Source organism: Aethalodelphis obliquidens, unplaced genomic scaffold (assembly GCF_003676395.1).
Source record: "Aethalodelphis obliquidens isolate GAN/ISIS:26980383/991018 unplaced genomic scaffold, ASM367639v1 scaffold129, whole genome shotgun sequence".
Lineage (NCBI taxonomy): Eukaryota > Metazoa > Chordata > Mammalia > Artiodactyla > Delphinidae > Aethalodelphis > Aethalodelphis obliquidens.
The window spans coordinates 894,546-907,580 of NW_020838073.1; the positions used below are offsets into that span (position 1 = coordinate 894,546).

Below are 13,035 nucleotides of genomic sequence, written 5' to 3' on the forward strand. Positions count from 1 at the left end.
GAGAGGTAGGAGCTGAAAGGGAACCCTGAGATGACCCAGCCCCGCCCCCTCCCCTTTCCAGATGAAGGACCCTAGGACTTGAGAGGTGGGGACGCTGAGCCCGCTGCCAGGGTGGGCAGGCTTGGCAGGAGCCGAGTGTCCTGGGACGGCAGCTGCTTTCGGAACCAGACAAACAGGGCTGTAAATTCCTTCCTGCCCAGCCACCGTCCAGCCGTGTGAACTTGGATCAGGGCCGTGTCCTTCCTGAGCCCCAGTCCTTCGGTCTGCATTGCGCTGCACGCAAGGTTGACACGGAGATTTAAAAAGACGCTGTCCGTAAAGCGTCAGCACAGCGCCTGGTCCAGACGAGGCCTCCCTTCTCCGCGCTTTCTTTCTCAGCGCGAGGTGCCGGGGCGCCGTTCTGAGCCCTCCACTGCAGGGAGCGTCCCCTCCGTGCTGGACCAGGCGTGCTCTGATTGCCTCTGAGCTTCCCACGTATCTGCCTACTTCCTCTCACGCTTTTTCTGTCCTCACACACCTCTCGGTCTTGCCAAATTTGTTCAGATTTCCCTTCCTCCCTCCCTTCCCGCAAACCTTCCCAGGCCCCTGCTGCATGCCAGACACCCGCTGGGCAGAGATGCTCGTGGCCAGCGCCCGCCCTTACAGACCTCGTCCACTGCTGAGAGGCCATGCGGGCCATGACGGGAGAGGAAAGCCGAGGGGCAGAGGCAGTGCTATGTGTCCATGAAATCCTGGGTCCTAGCTCTGGTTTCCGGAACTCCCTGGCGGGCAGAACAACAGCCCCTCAAAGACAGCCACGTCCTAATGCCCCGAATCTGTGAATGTTGCCTTATGGGACAAAAGCATGTGACTGAGTTAAGGATTCTGAGACGGGGAGATCATCCTGTATTTTCCATGTGGACACAAGGGGCCTTATAAGAGAGAGGAAGGAGGTCAGAGAGGAGAGGATATTTGCTGGCTTTGAAGATAGAATGAAGGGGCCACGAGCATGTAGGTGCCCCCAGAGCCTTCAGCAGGACCCAGCCCTGCTGACACCTTGATTTCAGCCCCTCAGACTCATGTCAGACGTCTAAGCTCCAGAACTGTAAGAGAATAAATGTGTGCTATTTTAAGCCACTAACTTTGTGTTAACTTGTTACCACAGCAATAGGAAACGAATACATACACAGGAGACCCTGTCCTCCCTGTAGTTAGGTGGCCATGTGACTCTAATCCCGGCCAATGCAACGTGAGTTCAGGTGACGCCCCTCTTTACCCTGAGGCTCGACCCTCTGGCTTCCCTCTTCCCCCGGCGCCAGCTGTTGAGGATATTACAGCCGGTCACAGTACAAAAACGGTGATGCTGCTGGCAGCCTGGGTCCCCGAGCGGACGCCCAGCTGACTGTCCAAACCTGTCAGGACTAGGGGTTATTCATTACAGCAACAAACTCAGGCTTTCCTTACCCTGGGAGCTCTGATGAGGCTCCTACTTCCCAGGGGAGGTGACATGACGCCTCAAGAAGACTCCAGGCAAAGGCAACAGTGCCGACAGGGGCCTGGGGGATGGGTGGCGGCCGGCTGCAGAGCTTGGGGGCGCCGGGCACAGGAGACTCTCAGGCCAGGAGGGTGGTGTGTGAGCACGGATCTGGGTGAACGCAGAGCCTTTTAAAGGCACCAGTGCTGGAACAGCTCTGGACACGGTGGTAGCTCGGAACGTGAGGCTCAGCGCCCCGTGGCAGCCTTCAGAGCTGGGTGATGATTCGTTACACTGTGCCCTCCCCAGAGGTGACTGGCTGCTGTGTGCGTCTGGCTCCTTCTCCAGGGCCGGCGTGGGGCATCCCGTCTGTCCCTCCACCGGTCAGGTTTGCATGATGTAGTTACTGCCCTCGTTACTCACTATTTTGTTACCTGCAATGCATGTAATTCCTGTAATAACGAGCACTCTAGGGCATAGATCTCATCACTCGTGTTCCATGACTTTATCGCAGGTTACAAAGGAGCTGCCCCGGACAGATGACGCGGCCTCTTGAGCCAGGCCCGCATGCCCGAGCTGCTCTCCCCTGCGGGGCAGTGTGTGGTCACAGGCAAACGTGTTTTCTTGAACGCTTACAGCAGCTGTGAAGGTAATCTTTTGTTTTCTTGGCCCATCTCTGGGATGCTGGAGGGCTGCTGTGCCCCCAACTGGTGTGATGCCCTAGACCTGAGACAGGTGCCTGCTGTACAGAGTCCACTACAGGCCAGGGCGTGGCTGAGGCCTTTCAAGGCTCTTCTCTCTTTTTTTCTAAATTCTTTTTCATATTCTTTTCCATGATGGTTTATCACAGGTAGTGAATGAAGTTCCCTGTGCTCTACGGTAGGACCTTGTTGTTTATCCGTTCTATATATACTAGTCTGCATCTGCTGACCCCAAACTCCCAATCCGTCCCTCCCCCACCCAACTCCCCCTTGGCAACCACCAGTCTGTTCTCTATGTCTGTGAGTCTGTTTCTGTTTCGTAGGTAAGTTCATTTGTCATTTTTTAGATTCCACATATAAGTGATACCATATGACATTTGTCTTTCTCTGTCTGACTTACTTCACTCTGTATAATGATCTCTGGGTCCATCCATGTTGCTGCAAATGGCATTATTTCATTCTTTTTTATGGCTGAGTAATATTCCATTGTGTATATGGACCACATCTTCTTTATCCATTCATCTGTTGATGGACATTTAGGTTGCTTCCACGTCTTGGCTGTTGTGAATAGTGCTGCTATGAACATAGGGGTGCATGTATCTTTTTGAATTACAGTTTTCTCCAGATATATGCCCAGGAGTGGGATTGCTCGATCATATGGCAGCTCTATTTTTATAGTTTTTTGAGGAACCTCTGTGCTGTTTTCCATACTGGCTGCTCCAGGCTCTTGTCTCAAAGCAGCCCCCGGTCCCCCGGTCTTCCTACGGGGAGATGGCGGCTTCCAGAGACCAGAGGAGCTGCCCGTCCCACCGTCCACCCAGCCAGGCCTGACTCCAAAGCCCAGACTTTCTTTGCTTTCATGCCGCCTTGCACCTTCCTTACACGCCTGCCTCTCAGTTTTCCCATCCCTCCTCTCCCCACGCAGCCTTACAGGGCCCTTCAGGATCAAATGAGACGATCTTGAAGTGTTGGTCACGCAGGCAAGCTTCAGGAAGATTACTCATTCTTCTTTGTTTTTTGCATAACTTTTGCGTCTTTCGTGAATGGCTGTGAGAGTCTCCCCTCCCCCCTCCTCCCCTGCCCCCAGCCCGCTCAGCGCAGGGCTGGTGAGAACAGATGTCAGAGCCTGGGTGGGGAGAATGGTCCAGGGGCTTGGTGGAACTTGTCTCCCGCCCACCCAGCACACACAGTGCCCTTGCAAAACACGATCCCCCATCTGGCAGAGGGCAGTGTTTGCCCTGGGATAGGACCTTGCAGCCCTGTGCCAGGCCCTGTTTGTTCTGGCATGAGCCGTGGTGATGCCCAAGCCCTCCAAGTGTGTTGAACTTCCTGGATTTCTTATCGTGCCGCTGGCCCCGCTGGGGAGCAGGTGAGACGCTGCTATGTGCCCAAGAGAAGATATTAAGAAGTTCCACAAACACCACTCCGGCCCCCGCAGCTCCGAAGGGGCGAGGCCGCGGGAGCAGCTCAGATACACAGGGAAAGCCTGCCCCCTCCTGCACCGGGCCTGAGCACCCCCTTTCCCGTCGCCGCGTTCCCGCTCCCCAATCCTCTGCTCTGGTCAGGCTGGTCTCCTCGCTTTTTCCAGAGCAGATCCTGCCCTGTCCGGCCTGCACACCTTTGCCTGGGCCTGCCCACCATCTGGAATCTCCTTCCCAACCGGCTGCCCCATTGTTGAAATCCTACTTGTTGGGTAGAAGGAACGAATGGCTGGATGGTTTGAGGGTGGGCCTGGGTAAGGACAGTCCGTGTCCCGCACTCCTTGTCTGTCCAGCTCCCTCCCCTAGGTGCCCTGAGCCTCAGGGGCTCATCAGGATGTCAGGGTGAACCCCCAGAGAGCTTGTCTCTGTCCCATCAGGCTGGCGTGGGGCGTGGGGCGGGGCGGTCTTCAATTCTCAGGTGTCAATCAGGGTCAAGGCCAACTCGCAGCCTTCTAGCTCCTGAACCTCCGGAGGCAGCTCCAGCTTCCTGGGCCTGAGTACCACGAACGTAAGGGCAGTGCCTTCCTGAGCGGGACCTCCGCTCGCCAGGCCCTCCTGTCTCTGGGGCCGGGGCAGGAGTGGCAGCTGCCACCGGGTAGTGACCCCAGGGCCGCCCTAGTGTCCCCTCGTGAGACCCCCTCGTCTGCCACGCTCCGTAAACTCCCATCAGTTCTTCTGCTGCCGCGGCTCCCACAGCGTGTGGGCAAGACCCCGGGGGCAGTGCCGCCTTCTAACTGCCTCTGGTGGCGGCTGGCCAGGCTGTCGATAGACACAGTGGCCCCTGGTACCCGAGGAAGGGGTCCCCTGAGCCAGGGACATTCTGCCGGGGGAGGGGTGGGGCGCCGGGGGCAGTGTCCCCGCAATGGGAACGTGGCTGAGGAAGGGATTTCCGCCTTCAGGAGGAGCTGGCCTGCGTGCAGCAGAGGTTTCCAGAGAGGAAGCGCTGGCCCATGAGTCAGGGGTATGGCCAGAGGCCCCGGGGGTGCTTCGGGGGGTTAGTCATCCGGGCGAGCGGCAGACAGGCACCCATCGAGAGGGCTGTTCCACCCCCGCACTTGAGATGGGAAAACAGCGGTGCCCAGGGTGCATGAGTCACTTCCTCCCTGGGACACACCCCCTCCGTGGGAGGGGCGCCAGCTCCTGCTAGCACTGGGGGCCGTGCGTCTCCACGGGGCTGTGCAGTTGGGCTTCCCTGAATCGCTCACATCACCTCACTGGAGCCCACGGGGCACCTGGGGCTCCGTGACATCAGGCTGAGTACGGGATGCCGCCACCAAAAACAGATGTGAAGCAAGAATAAAGTTATTTGGGTTCACTTTAAAAGTAAACTAGGATCTTTAGAGAAAATTGAGATAAAATAGTGAAATAAAGGAAAGAGAAATAATTGACCCAGAGACAACCTCTTCTGCCCAGCCCTCCATACGCGTGTATTTGACGTTTCTCTGTGGCCGCTGTCATCGCCACCTTGACCGTGTTCCCAGCGCCCCCAAGCTTCCCCGCATCTTTCCTTTACAGGCTCCAGCCTTTGGAGGCAGGCAGTGTAGCTTCCTTTTATAGATGGATAAGCGGGAGCTTTAAGAGGTTGACAAACCCAGGCCCACACGTAGTAAGAAAAAGGCAAAGAAGGGGTTAAGCTCGAAATCAATCTGAGCACCGAGTCCAAGCTCTTCATTTGCTCTGTAGTCACCACTGGGTTCCAGCTCTCGGACCTAACACCTCACCAGAAGTGCCTCCCCCTCAGATGAGAAATTCAGTGCAAACACCAGGTTTGCTACCTGCACATTATTCCAGGCGGTGGCCATTCCACAACGGTCACCGTCTCCTGGGGCTGGACCCCTGCTATTTCTAATTTCTCACCGTTATTCTGCGAAGAATTGCTTTGGGCCATTCCCTGGGGCAGTGCTCACAGGGGTGTTGTGAGGTCAGAGGGTGTGGGGACCCTTTGATAAGCTCCTGGAAGCACCGCCCCATGTGGGCGTTCCATTTCACCTGCTGCGGCTGAGCGGCCCGGCCCTGCCGGGAGAGATGAGAAGGCTGCTGCTTCAGAGGCCCCTAGCCCAGCATGGAGCCCCCAGGCTCAGACTCACCAGGAGGCTGAACGCACTGCTGAGCTTTCCCTGGGGGGCAGGTGTCGGGCCCTCTATCACACCTCTGGCCTGTTTAAAGGTGAGAAAACTGAGGCTCAGAGAGGCAAAGTCACTGACCCGAGGTCACACAGCTGGGGCCAGAACCCACAGAACACAGCATCTCTCGTAGGGTTTGCAGAGCGCCTAGCTCTAACTCTTCAGAAGTTCTAGTTAACTTTCCTGGAAGGCTCAAGGTCCCCGAGCTCCTCTTATTTCCTGCAGCATCTTGGGGAGACTGTCACAGAGGCCAGGTTTTGGCTTGGTCCCCGCCTCCTGCCCGCCTCCCTCTGAACTATATTTTAGACTGCCTGCTTGCCCCCATCACCTCTGCCTGGGATGCTGCCGTAGCCTCGGATGACTGACCTGAGCCCATTCTTGCCCTTTATCCACTCAGCAGGCAGGGTGGTCTTTTAAAGACCCCAGTCCCGCCCTGCGGCTCCGCTGCTCCAGCCGCCGAGGGAGTCCTGGCTGGGTGTGAGCTAACTCACCTGCAAGCACGCAGAGATGGGCGGATTCCACACCTGCTCCAGGCCGAGCACAGTGCGGGCGCTGCGGGGATGATTCACCAAGGACAGGACTTAGAAGGAAAACCAGATTCCTTAGCCTGACCTTCCAGGACCTGCCTCCCCTGCCCCCGACCTCCGCCCACCCCTTCCCGGGCGCCCCATGGCCTCCAGGTCTCAGCCTCCCTCTGCACAGACAGGCTGAGCTTCCCAGAACAACCTCGCTCGTACACTCCAAGTTCTGGCTGCCTCAGTTCACATGCTGTCTATTATCTTTTTAGACGCACCCCCCCAGCCAAATAAAAGCACCACACACACACTCACCACAGCTTCCCCAGGAAAATTCTCAACTCAGGAGTTTTAGAGGTTATGAGAAAAAGGTTTGGGGGGAATACACCTATAGCTCCACCCTGATTATTTTTTGCGCGATGCATGTTCTTACATTCATTAAAAGAAAGAAATCCAGCAAAGGCGTCATGCTGAATGAGTTGACGTAGGGGCTAGCGGACACATCCTGAGCCGGCAGTGGCCGTTCATTTCCGTGGATCTCCCCTCTGGCTGGAAACCCTTCCACACCCACACTTTCAACAGGATCCTTGTCAATTACCTGGTGAGCTGGGCGGCGTTTTCCTCTTGTGTTTGGTCTTCCACGAATCGGCCTCACTAACCCTGCTTCCAGGCCCTCTGTGGTCCCAGAGACACGGCTCAGGAAAACCTCCTGGCAGAAATGTGACTTGAAGGCCCCTAGCTGGAGACAGGGCCTGGCCCCCTGGGTGCGGGGGCAGTGCAGCCGGCCACGTCTCTTCCTTCGCCGGCCTCTGCCCGCTTCTGAGCCCTGTGCGGGGCAGTTACAAGGCCCCGATAAGAAAGTACAGAAGAGCCAGGCAGACGTTCAGTCACATGCGCTGAACTGTGATGGCGCCACGGGGACATGTGACGGGGAGGGACAGACCTGTCCGGAATCCTGTGGGAGAAAAACAAACCAGCCCAATCACAGAAATACAATTTTAACTGAGTGGAAAACCATGAATCCCAAAATACTGCAGTTAATGAAGAGGTTGCCTGGGTGAGTGTGAGCTACAGACTCTGCAGTGGGCTGGCCCTTCGTTCCCGCAAGGTGACCCGATGGTGAGCCAGCCCTGGGCTCTGTGAGAACCACACCTGGATTCTGGTAGGTCCTAGAGGCAAGCGCGGGTCTGGACTGAGCCTTTGCTCTCAGCACTCTGCTGGATGCTGCCTGCGGGTAGCTGCTGTCTCACTCCAGCTGAGAGGGGGGACTCTGTTTGGAGGAGCCTGGCCTCCCTCCGTGAAGCCATCTGTCCTCTTGCCAAGGGCACAGGTGAGGTCTCTCTGCCCTTTCCCATCCTGAAACTCCATGCAGGACCCCAGGAAGGGCCCCAGGCATTCCAGCTGGGCCCTGAGTTCTGCCTGAACTGGGGGCCCCCCCATCTGCCCCAGGGTCTGGGTCCCCCTCACCCACGTCCCAGGTGGCAGGACCTGGGCTTACCTGGAGGATGGAGGGGTGCTTGTGAACAAGTCCAGTGCTCCACAGTGACCCCAACAAAGACCAGGCTTCAGGGCAGGGCAGTGAGGCCCTCGAGAGCAGCTGGGGACGGGGGTGTGAGGGCAGGGGGAGCTGGAGTCATCCCCAGGGCCCAGGGCCAGCAGTGCTGGGTACCACCCAGTGCGTGGGTGAAAGAGAGATGTATTCAGAGCCAGCTCCGCCGGGGCAAGGGGGCTGCTTCAGGGAAACGGTGCATAGGGGTGTGTGCCTGTGCGTGTGCATGTGCATGTGTGTGTGTGCACGCGCGTGTGTCTCTGAACCACTGAGACTTTCACTTTGGAGCCCGGGAGATGCTGCTGAGGGACCCCCCCCCAGGGGCCCAGCCGCCAACACGGCACCCGTGCTCGGCACCCGCCACAGAGCAGGCACACAAGCCATGTTTGTCCGCTGACGGCCTGGGCCAAAGCCGGGGGCGGTGTGGCAGCCGCCGGGATTCTGGGGTCACTCTTAGTGGCAGAGGCCCTGAAGCCTCGTGACCGTGGGGCTGTGGGGGTGATGGCCTCAGGCAGGTGGGACCTGCTCCCGCCGCTGCAGGACAGGTGGGCTGAGAACCGGGCGTGGATGGAGCTCTGGCCCTAGGTGGGCCCCCTGGGAGGTCTGATCTGTGTGGAAGGGGACCCTCCAAGTCCAGCAGAGTTTGGGTTGAAGCCTTCGTGGGCATGTACCCTCGGTGGTGATTCCGTTCATTTAACGAATATTTATCAAGCTCCGGCCAGATGCCAGGTGCTGGCCTGCAGAGCTGGTGTGAGGCTCGCGGGAGGCGATGCAGTGGCAGGAAGGGCTTGGTGCGTGTCTGCAGGGGAGCCGTGCTGCCTGCAGGCCCCACCCCTCGTGGGAGCCCTGGAGCGGGGGTCTCTGCACCATCAGAGGAGCTCTGCCTGTCTCTCTGCTCTCCTTGGACCCACGTGGCTACAGAGCTGACAGATCTGAGCTGCCCACGTGGGTGCTCTGGGGAGAAAGACCAACGGCAAAGGGCCATACGGCTACCCTGAGGCCTTCCTGCTGTCGACAGCCCGTACGAGGCTGGAACTGACCGCTAATTCTTCCTTTCTCCTTAACTTGCAGCCGGCTTCTTGGGCAAGTGGTAGATTAAACCTCTGGGCCCTCTCAGAGAGCATCAGAGTCGTGAATGACTTTGCCCTGAGCTCAGTGTCTCGTTTCCCCCTGTTCCACTGGCCACTGAGGTTCTCTCTCCCACATTTCTGCCAGGGGACCATCTGCATTTGAAGACCCCCAATGACAGGGAACACCAAGGTGGGCTTAGTAGGGTGGCTGTCCTGCGGCCAGGAGGCTGGGGTGAGGAACCCGCGGGGACTCAGGAGATGCTGGTGCCCCGAGAGGCCGCAGGAGGCAAGCGGAGGGAGGCCCAGGGCTGAACCTCGGGCTCAGCCGCTCACCTGACCAGCCTGAGGGCCAGGGCGCAGGACAGACGGACTCACCACAGACCACCTGACGCCTTGTGCCATCCACGACGGGACCCGTGGCGTGGGGAGGGGGAGGACAGCCTCTCCACGACCCCCGGCACAGCACTCGCGTGGGAGCCTGCTCGGACACGCAGGAGCCACGCAGAAGGCAGAAGGACAAACGGCTGTCATGCCCACCGTGCAAAAAAGGCCAGAGAAGGGGCTTCCCTGGGTGCGTAGTGGTTGGGAGTCCACCTGCCAATGCAGGGGATGCGGGTTCGTGCCCCAGTCCGGGAAGATCCCACGTGCCGTGGAGTGGCTCGGCCCGTGAGCCATGGCCGGCCGCTGAGCCTGCGCGTCCGGAGCCTGTGCTCCGCAGCAGGAGAGGCCACAACAGTGAGAGGCCCGCGTACCGCAAAAAAAAAAAAAAGAAATGTCGAGGGTCCATCCAAGACCCTGGTGTCCACGTGGGCCCGTGTTGACCGAGCCATGGAGCAGATTATCAGCTCCTGAGCGCCTCTAATGAGGAATGAAAGTGACTAAATTGAGTTTCAACAAACAAGCCATTGACCTTAAGAGCAGCAGGGCAAACAGGACCCAGAGGAGGAATTTGCTCTTTGTTCTGCCGGAAGGGACCCACAGAGCTGCTACGGGGAAGCACAATTAAGCATTTCTTTCTTGCAGCCCTGCCCTGTCTTCTATTGGCAAATCCGGTAGGATGAGGGCCAGTTTTCTAACGTAACCAGATTTGCTCCGCAGCTGCTAGAGCCTGGTTCTGCTGATGGCTTCTGAGGCTTTTCTGAGGTCGGTGATGCGCTCGGGGGCTTGTGAGCGGCACACACGAGGCATGTCTTGTTCAGGAGTACCAGTTCGCTTTCCAAAGTCACCTTAACAACATCCTTTCTGGCCCCCCTTCCCCAGCCCCGCCCCATGAGGCTCTGTCTCTGTCTCAGGCCATCTGTACAGTGGGGAACAAGGCACTCCAGGGTCTCAGGAACGGGGCTCAGATGGAGGTCCCCTCACTTACTAGTTGTTTGCTGTCAGGCAAGAAGACGTTTGCAGACATTGTGTTTGTAAACGGGGGTAATGAAAATGGCCGGGCTGTGGACTGAAAGGGGGCCGAATGGGTTAAGTTGTGAGAGCCTTCACCCAGCTTGGGTCTGGACTCCACAGATGCTGGTTCCCTGCATGCGCTCCATCACTGGACCACGCCAAAGCCCCAGTGTGTCAGGCATCCACCCGGCCACAGACCAGGTGTGCCCACACATGGTGCCCCTATTCTAGGTCTGCAGTCAGCTGGAAGCAGACATGGGCACCACACCCCACTGCCGAGCTTCCCCTGGAGATGCTATTGCCCGGGCAGCCGGAGATCCCTAGGGCAGCTTCGGAACAGACCTGGAGCATGTCCACCCCACCGTGCTCCACCCGCTGGGCAGGAGATCACAATTTGCCTGAGCCGGGCAGACGCTGGTCCCAGCACTCTGGTTCCGTTCATGTCAGCGTAACCAAGAATTCTGGCAAAGTCTGACCGGGGCCCAGAGGAGCCCAGAGGAAGAGGGAACAGGGAGTCGGCCGCCACTTTGCCACTTCCTGATGGGCTTAGCACACGGGAAGCCCGGAGAGACCCAGATCATCTTCCATTATAAACTTCATGTGCTTCTGAGCCGCACATCGAGGGTCTTTGCTTGTTCAGCTGTTAAAGGGCCGGAGTAGTCCAGTGGTTTCCAGGCCTCACTCCCCAGAGCCTGGGAGTTCAGCGGGGTAGGCCTCGGGGTGCGGGGAGGGAAAGGGCCAGTGGGCAGCAACCCAAGATCCCCCCATGGCTTAACTCTTCAACCGGAGTGGATCGGCAGTTACGTTTCCTCTATTGGGATATTACGTTTAATTTGGAGCAGATTAATAACCCCTGGATTCCTTGCATTCTCAAGTCTCCAAACTATTCAGAGAAGAACTGAACGTGCTTTGGACGTAAGGAAGGTGATGCGTGGGGTCAGGAGACTCAACCTGCCCCAGACGGGCGGGTTGCTCTTCCCAGCGTCCGTCCGTCTGTCGGTCCCCACTTGCTCCTCCAGGTGGTGTCCAGGCTCGTGCGTCTCTCGGTTCGAGGCGCAGGTCTCCGTGCGTCCTGTCTCCCGACTGCAGGCTGCTTGTTCACCTGCTGCACCTCGGAGGGGCCGGCCATGGTTCTCCTGCTGAAGCAAGGCTGGCGCGACGGCACTGAGACCACCCGCCCAAGCTTGAAGGTCCATTTTGACTAAGGGTGTCTTTACTTCTTCTAGTTCATTGTAGCAAAGAACAGCCAGAGATGGTGCGGAGACCATGCTGCATAAACTCTGTGACACACCGCTCTGTGGTGAAACGGCACACGGAACTGTGCACAGTATGGGCGCCTGATAGACACAGGCACCACCCTATCTTTGTCCCCCTGGGGTGGGGGTGAGGTCTTAACCGTCTCAGCCGTCTTCCTGCAGCCCCTCGAGGCAGGAACTGCCGCTCTGAGAGAGCGAGGGGCCTGCTGAGGGTGTCAGAACCTGTCTTAGACCCAGGACGGAGCCCAAGCCCCGCGCTTTCTAATCACCACCCTGCTTCTCTCCACACAGCAGTCCCCAAGCTGAGGCTGGGAACAGGAGGGAGCTGGGCAAATGGGGAGGTGGGGGCCAGCAACCCCTGCTTTGCATTCCGAGGTTTAAAATTCCAGACGCTTGGGGTGAGGGCAGGGTAGAGCCACGCTCTGGAATCCAGGAAGTGGCTGCAGGGCTTGGAAAACCCTGGCGGTGGCAACTTAGCCAAAGAGGGGCAGAGGAGTAGGTCCCAGGGGTCTGGACAGCCCAGGGTCAGGCGAGGCAGGTCAGTACCACCTGGAACAGCTGACTCAGAGTGAGAGTAACATGGGTCAGCTGCAGCCCCGATTCCCACAGTGAGAAGCACAGAACTAAGCACAGAGAAAACAGAGACGCCCGCGGTCGCCGTGTCCTGCCCGCCTGCCCCTCTCTCCCCACATCCCGAGTCCCTTTGTGCCATGCATTGAGCTTTTGTGTCCACTGACAGATTGCGCCCTGTCCTGGCGTCGACCTTTTGTACATTCCGTGTCTCATTTCTCCAGCTCGAAGCCTGTTGAAAGCAGGCCTGGGGTCACTCTTTTCCTGATCCCCTTCCTGCAGCTCCCAGCCCCAACTTGGCCCACGGAAGCTGCTCAATAAACACTTGTCTGTTGTGTCCAGGAGAGCTTGTACAGTGTCACCTGGTCCATTGACATCAGGTCCCCAGAGCCAGGTCGAGATTCCCAAGGCATCCTGAGAGACGGTGGGAGAGACGAGGCCCCTAAGGCGGGTTCTGGGCATCTGAATCCCAGCACGGTCACTTGCTCCAGATGTGAACCTGGACCTGACTTCTTTGGGGAACCTGCTTTCCACATGCCGAGGGGGCGGGTTGGTGAACACCACGTGACCCAGGGAGGGGCCCCTGGATGGCTCTGGCTCCCTGGAGGTGAGAGCCACTTCTGTGGCCTTGGACACACTGAGCCTTCACACAGTCGCCTACAGACAAGGGGCTTGATCTTCCTTGTTCTCAGAGCAGGCGCAGTGGTTGAGAGCCCGCCTGCCGATGCAGGGGACGCGGGTTCGTGCCCCAGTCCGGGAAGGTCCCACATGGCACGGAGTGGCTGGGCCCGTGCGCCACGGCCGCTGAGCCTGCATGTCCGGAGCCTGTGCTCCGCAACGGGAGGGGCCACAACAGTGAGAGGCCTGTGTACCGCAAAACACACACACACACACACACACACACACACACACACACACACACACA

At 58.3% G+C, this 13,035-nt stretch overlaps 1 long non-coding RNA gene across 1 annotated transcript; it reads left to right on the plus strand.

Annotated features, from left to right (window-relative positions):
* The first annotated feature begins 1,973 nt into the window (after window positions 1–1,973).
* On the plus strand, window positions 1,974–5,045 carry LOC113616037 (uncharacterized). The gene is made up of 3 exons (XR_003431193.1): window positions 1,974–2,102; window positions 3,743–3,889; window positions 4,535–5,045. It is a non-coding gene; the product is annotated as an uncharacterized LOC113616037 (long non-coding RNA).
* Window positions 5,046–13,035: the final 7,990 nt, after the last annotated feature.